The 7,746-nt window shown below is 45.4% G+C and overlaps 1 non-coding gene across 1 annotated transcript; it reads left to right on the plus strand.

Annotated features, from left to right (window-relative positions):
- The first annotated feature begins 409 nt into the window (after nt 1-409).
- Nucleotides 410-482, plus strand: trnar-acg. The gene has a single exon. It is a non-coding gene; the product is annotated as a tRNA-Arg (tRNA).
- Nucleotides 483-7,746: the final 7,264 nt, after the last annotated feature.

Below are 7,746 nucleotides of genomic sequence, written 5' to 3' on the forward strand. Positions count from 1 at the left end.
GAGAAGTTTCATTTATTCCCAAAATACAGAGCTTTTTAAAAATAAACTTTTAAAAGTAAAGTACACACCATTTCCAAAGTTTATAGTTGTTTTCCTCAGATGAATTTTGAATCCTGGAGGATTGTGAACTGATTTAACGAAGACATAAGAAACGTCAGCTTTCCTGCTCCTTTGATGCTGCCTGGCCTGCTGGGTTCATCCAGCTCAACACCTTGTTATCTGAATGGGAGGTGCGCTTTCTTTACTTTGCAGTGAAATTCAGCAGTATTCAAGGTGAACTAGGTCAAGCAGTGAAGATGATTCTGTTCCTGAATGTTCAGTCTACGGGTTTACCATTACTGCTCATGTATCTGTCAAAACCACAACTTTGCAGAGATGACTCACACTCCGCCTACTACTTTAATAGTGTGGGCCAGTGGCGCAATGGATAACGCGTCTGACTACGGATCAGAAGATTGTAGGTTCGACTCCTACCTGGCTCGAGAGTGTTTTGTAAACATAGCATTGCCGCTTTAACACACTTTGCAAATTGAATTCACTGAAAAATCTCTCAATGTGTGTTACTGTTTTCCCTGATCATAGATTTCATCATCTCTTCCATCCCAATAACTTTTGGCTAGATGGTCATTAGTTGCTCGGGCATAGGGTAGAAGCGAGAGCAATTGCCTGACAACAGGTCTCATAAAACAATGATCAAAGGGAGCAGGAATGAGACAAGTGAGGACGCGGCTTTTTTTTGGAGGCGGTGCGAATTGGAGAATAACAATTGCCGGAATACAAATAAAAAAAAAATCAAGGAAGGTGGGAAAATGACAACATAGTATGAAATGGGGCAAAGATGATGAAGAACTCAATTTTGAATCTGAAAGTAAGTGCTCTTTTCTCTACTTAAACATATTTCCATCTTTTCGAACTTGAAACGTAAGTCTGCCGACATCAAATACAAACTCGGCATCTCTCACCTCAGCTACTGCCTGGGCTGCTGTGTATTTCCAGCCTGATCTGGTTCATGATGTATGTGTGGCATGGGGGCATTTGTGTACAAACAGACTATCATTCCATCTCGGTAATGTCCTTCTTTCTCATGAGCTTCCAGCTCGGCTCCATTCAGGTCAGAAGACTGTGGGAGGAAAAAGGTTCACTTTAATATTTTGATTTGAGATGGTAATGTTCTCCGTTCTAGTTTGGGGTGTGGAAGATAATGTTCACTGCTTTATATTGAAGTCTGAGGGGTGATGCTTACTGTTTTATATTAGGGCCTGGGAGGTGATCTTCACTGTTTTCTTTGGAGTCTGGTGAAAAATGTCTGTACTATTTTGGAGTCTGGGAGGATAATGTTCATGGCTTTATGATGGTGTCTGGGAAATAATATTCAATGTTTTATGTTGGGATCTGGGATAATGTTCACTATGTTATATTGAGGTCTGGGGAATAACATTCACTGTTTTATTTTGGGGTGTGGAGAGTAGTGTTCATTGTTTTACATTGAGGTCTAGGTGTTGTATCCTGGAAAGTCTTGATCATCTTCATAAACACCAATGAATACATTAACTGATCTTGATTTTTTTTCCTTTTGTGCAGTGTTTCACTGCCACATTTCCTACATTACAACAGTGACGACACTTTAAAGAGATATGTACGTTCTGCAAAGCACATTGGGACATCTTGATATGGTGAAAGATGTTTCACAAACATCAATCTTCCTGAAGACAGAAGACAAGGTCCCAAACTGAATCAATCTCTTCTTCCTGCAGAAAAATCAAAGACTTGAACACTGTTTGACATGTACTGATTTATTTCATGTGTTTCCTAATATTAAGCTTTAGTCCAGTCACAGGGAGATCTGCAACCAGTGGTATTCCACAGGGCCCCTGTTGTTTGTAATATACCGAAATGATTTTGGAAGAGAATCTGGGTGGCCTGATTAGTAAGTCTGCAGATGACAAAGATTGGGGAAGCTGCAAATAGTGAGGAGGATTGCCAAAGGATAGAGCAGGAGATAGGTAGGTGAGAGAATTGGGCGAAGAAATAGCAAGTGGAGTTTAATTCAGGCGAGCTGATAGTCACACTCATCACCATCTCTGGGTATATCCTGACATACTGGTACATCAGTCCCAGCAAATGTGACGACAGTGTTGGGAGAGAGTTGCCTTGTCGTCAACGTTAACTCTGGATTCCATGAGGTCTTATTGCATGAAGTCAAACATGGCTAATGAAATCTTCTGATTACTATATACTAACCCCTTCGGCTAATTAATCAGTTCTCCTGCATGTTGAACCCCATTTGGAAGAGGGACGTGGAGGCACTCAGTTTACCAAGATGTTGCCTGGTATGAGCTATAAGGAGAGGTTATACAAACTTGGATTGGTTTCACTACAGCATCAGAGGGTGAAGGGCAACCTGATAGAAGTATACAAAATTATGAGAGGTATGGATAGGGTAGATAGTCAGAGTCTCTTTCTCAGGGTGGAAACGTCAAATACTTGGGTCATAGGTTTAAGGTGAGAGAGAGAAGTTTAAAGGAAATTTGCAAGAACATTTTTTACACAGAAGGTATTTGGGGCCTGGAACGTGCTGCTAGAGGTGGCGGTGGAAGCAGACAAGATAGCAAAGTTTTAAGAAGCAGTTAGACAGACACATGTACAGGTAGAGAATAGAGGGATATGGACTATGTGCAAAAAGATAGGATTGGTTTAGAATAGCATCATGGCCAGCATAGATACAACGGGTTAAAGGCCTGTTCCTGTGTTGTACTGTTCTATGTTCTATTCAATCACTCCCCCTACATGGAGCAGGGGAACAGTGTCTCCCCAGGGAGACAGGCTGGTGTTTCATCAGTTTAGAAGATGGAAGACAGATTCAATCACTTCCCACACATGAAGCAGATGAACAGTCCCCAGTGACAGTGTCTGGTTGCTGCAGTTTTCTTGTGCACTTAAATCTCTTTTCAATGTCTGAACACTTGAACAGTCTCGTATCAGAGTGAATAAAAATGTTTACTGTGTTGTGATGGTGTAAACTGTCTCTGCCCAGCGTGTGACTCATGTTTCAGCTGATTCCGTCGTTTTTGCTTGTCTTCTCAGTCAGAATATTTAATGATCTCTTTTTCTTAGTTACTGTGAACGTGGGTAAGCCATGGCCTTATGGTATTGGCACCAGACTATTAATCCAGAAGTTTAGCTAGTGGTCTGGGAACCTGAGTTCCAATCCTGCCATAGCAGATGGTTGAATGTGAATTCAATAAAAAAAATCTGAAATTAAGAATCTGATTGACCATGAAAGCATTGTCAGGAAAAACCATCTGATTCATTCAAGTCCTTCAGGGAAGGAAATTTGCCATCCTCACCTGGTCTGGCCTACATGTGACTCCAGATGCACAGCAAGGTGGTTGACTCTCAATTGTCCTCTGAAATGGTCCAGCAAGCCATTCAGTTGTACCAGTCGCTACAAAGTCTCAAAGAAACGAAACTGAACAGACCACCTGGCATTGACCTAGGCACCTAGAAAGACAATGGCAGTTCAAGAAGGCAGCTCACCACCTCTTTCTCAAGAGCAACTAGGGATGTGCTATAAATGCTGGGCAGCCAGCGATGTCCACATCCCACAAATGAATTAAAAAATGAAAAGTGTGAAATGATTGTAGTTAACTGAGCAAAACTCTTGTGTCAGGCGGTGCAAGTGAATGGTCTCTATCCAGTGTGAGTGGGTTGGTGCCTCAGCAGATTAGTTGTGCTTTTAAAGCTCTTCCTTTGGTCAGAATACGGAAACAGTCTCCCTTCAGTATGAACCAGTTGGTGTTTACTGAGCTGTGATGACTGAGTGAAGCCTATTCCACACAAAGCACAGATGAATGGCTTCTCCGCAGTGAATTCACTGGTGTATCATCAGCTCATTTCTACTTTTAAACCTCTTCATACGACATTCAGAGAAACATAGAGGATAGGAGCAGGAGGAGGCCATTCAGCCCTTTGAGCCTGCTTTGCCATTCATCACGAGCATGACTGATCATCCGACTCAATAACCTAGTCCTGCTTTCTCCCCACAACCTTTGATCCCATTTGTCCCAAGTGCTATATCTAGCTGTCTCTTGAATACATTCAATGTTTTGGCATTACCTACTTCCTGTGGTGATGAATTCCACAGGCTCAACACTCTTTGGGTGAAGAAATGTCTCCTTGTCTCTGTCCTAAATCGTCTACCCCGAATCCTCAGATTGTGACCCCTGGTTCTGGACACGCCCCTGATCGGAAACATCCTCCCTGCATCTACCCTGTCTAGTCCTGTAAGAATTTTATAAATCTCTATGAGATTCCCCCCTCGTTCATCTGAACTCCCATGAAAACAATCCTAACCTAGTCAATCTCTCCTTATGTCAGTCCTGCCATCCCTGGAATCCAGCCTGGTAAACCTTCGCTGCACTCCCTCAAGGGCAAAAGCATCCTTCCTCAGAAAAGGAGACCAAAACTGCACACAATATTCTAGGTGTGTCCTGTGTCGGTACGGAAGAGGGATCCCGTACCTACACAGACCCTAAACCCCACCTCTTCCTCTGTTACATTGATGATTGTATCGGCGCCGCCTCGTGCTCCCACGAGGAGCTCGAACAGTTCATCCACTTCACCAACACCTTCCACCCCAACCTTAAGTTCACCTGGACCATCTCTAATACCTCTCTCTCCTTCCTGGACCTCTCTGTCTCCATTTCTGGCAACGACCTAGAAACCGATATCCATTTCAAGGCCACCGACTCCCACAGCTACCTGGCATACACCTCCTCCCACCCACCTTCCTGCAAAAATGCCATTCCCTATTCCCAATTCCTTCGCCTCCGCCACATCTGCTCCCAGGATGAGGTATTCCACTCCCGTACATCTCAGATGTCCTCGTTTTTCAAGGACCGCAACTGCCCCCCCGTCAGTGGTCGAGAACGCCCTCGACCGTGTCTCCCGCATTTCCCGCAACTCATCCCTCACATCCCCTCCCCGCAATAACAACCAAAACAGAATCCTCCTCATCCTCATGTACCATCCCACCAACCTCCAGATCCAACACATCATCCTCCGACACTTCTGCCATCTGCAATCCGACCCCACCACCAAAGACAGTTTTCCCTCCCCACCTTTATCTGCTTTCCAGAGGGACCACTCTCTCCGTGACTGCCTTGTCCTTACAACACTCCCCTCTAGCCCCACCACAGCCAGCACTTTTCCCTGCAACCGCAGGAAGTGCTACAACTGCCCCTTCACCTCCCCCCTCACCCCCATCCCAGGCCCCAAGAAGACTTTCCACATCAAGCACATGTTCACTTGCACATCTGCTAATGTGGTATACTGCATCCGCTGTTCCCATTGTGGCCTCCTATACATCGGGGAAACCAAACGGAGGCTTGGGGACCACGTTGCAGAACACCTACGCTCAGTTCGCACTAAACAACTACACCTCCCAATCGTGAACCATTTCAACTCCCCCTCCCATTCCTCAGATGACATGTCTATCCTGGGCCTCCTGCAGTGCCACAACAATGCTACCCGAAGGTTGCAGGAACAGCAACTCATATTCCCCTTGGGAACCCTGCAGCCCAATGATATCAATGTGGATTTCACAAGCTTCAAAATCTCCCCTCCACTACCGCATCCCAAAACCAGTCCAGCTCGACCCGCCTCCCTAACCTGTCCTTCCTCCCACCTATCCCCTCCTCCCACCACAAGCCCCACTCCCATCTCCTACCTACTAACCTCATCCCGCCCTCTTGACCTGTCCGTCCTCCCTGGACTAACCTATCTCCTCCCTACCTCCCCACCTACACTCACCTTTACTGGCTCCGTCCCCGCCTCTCTGACCTGTCTGTCTCCTCTCCACCTATCTTCTGCTCTATCCATCTTCTTTCTGCCTCCCCCTCTCTCCCTATTTATTTCAGAATCCCCTTCCCCTCCCCCATTTCTGACTAAGGGTCTAGGCCCGAAACGTCAGCCTTCCTGCTCCTCCGATGCTGCTTGGCCTGCTGTGTTCATCCAGCTCTACACCTTGTTTCCCAGATTCTCCAGCATCTGCAGTTCCTACTATCTCTCCCATTAATTCCTACACGTTGTTTCCTCTCTGCCAACCGGTTTTCTATCCATCTCAATACACTTCACCCAATCCCATGCACTATCCCAGGAACAAGTCTTTTCACTGCACTTACTGTACGGCAATAATATATTTCCGGAGTTAAGGAGACCAGAACTGCACACAGTACTTCCGGTGCAATCTAAGCAAGCTCCTTACAAGGGAACTGCAAGCGTTTGAATCTCTCCTTGTTCACTATGAATTTGCGGTGCATGAGGAGGCTGGATGGGGGAAGAGGGGAGTGTAGGACTTAGATAAGGTGGATATTTAGGGGCATTTCAGTGTAGTGAACTGGTGCAGGGGTGAGAAGCAGCAGGGCAGTTGATCGGGTTGTTTCAATCTTAGCAATAAAGAAGCTCCGTGAGCTCCTTGCACTTGTTGTCAGAGGCAAGGGTGGAGGGGATGGAGAGAGGGAGAGGGAGAGCCCTTCAAAAGAAATTAACGTGTGAGAGATATGAAGAAATTGTATGACATAAAGTGGATTAAATTAAATTTTATCCAAAATACAAATACTTATATTTGGTCTGGAGATTATTAAGATCAGCAAAAACAGGTCCTAATATTCACACTACTGTCTGTGATGTGATTAACTGCAAGAGTCCAGTCACTGTAATTTCATCTGACCTTACTGGAGTCTCAGGAGGGCAGATGAACAAATCTTTTCCCATATTCTGAGCAACTGAATGGTTTCTCCCCAGTGTGAACTCGCTGGTGTCTCAGAAGGGTGCACATTCAATTGAATCAATTTGCATACTTGGAGCAGGTAACTGCCTCTCCCCAGCATGAGTGCACTGACATACAGTGAGGTCAGATGATTGCTCGAACCCAGTCCCAAAGGCAAGAACACATGAACAGTCACTCGTCACAAGAACACGTTAATGGGTCATCAGTTCTTGCGAATGTTTGAAGTACTTCCCACACTCTGGACTTTAAAAGGTCTCTCATCAGTGTGAACCCGCCAGTATACCAACAGTGAGGATAACTGAGTGCATCCTTTCACACGCTCAGAACATGTAAATGGCCTGTTTCCACTGTGAATTCACCTCTGAAAGTTTTACAAGGAGTGAATCCCTTCTCATTTGGAGCCGGTGAACGGCCTCTCTCCCGTGTGATTCGTAGATGTACAGTGATTTCAGATGATGTCCTGAACCCAATCCCACAGTGAGAATACTTGAATGGTTTCGCATCAGTGTGAACACATTCATGGTACATCAGTTCCTGGAAACTTTTAAAGCATTTCTCACATTCTGGACATTTAAAAGCTCCCTCATCAGTGTGAACCCGCTCTGGTGTATCAGCAGGTTGAATAACTGAGTGCATCCCTTCCCGCATTTCGAATACATGAACGGTTTCTCTTCAATGTGAGCTTGTTAGTATCTCAGCAAGTTGGATAACCAAGTGAAGGTCTTCTGCCATTTGGAACAGGTGAACAGCCTTTGCCCAGTGTGGCAGCACTGACGTATTTTCAATTTTGATTGAATCCCTTCCCACAGTCACCACACTTCAACAGTTTCTCCCCAGTGTTCATGCATTTATGTCTTGACAGGGCAGACGATTCATTGGAGCCTCATCCACATATGGAACACGTGAATGGTTTCTCTCCACTGTGAATGCAGCTCCGTGACACGGGACTCCGTGCT

This window comes from Rhincodon typus, chromosome 43 (genome assembly GCF_021869965.1).
Source record: "Rhincodon typus isolate 14 chromosome 43, sRhiTyp1.1, whole genome shotgun sequence".
NCBI lineage: Eukaryota > Metazoa > Chordata > Chondrichthyes > Orectolobiformes > Rhincodontidae > Rhincodon > Rhincodon typus.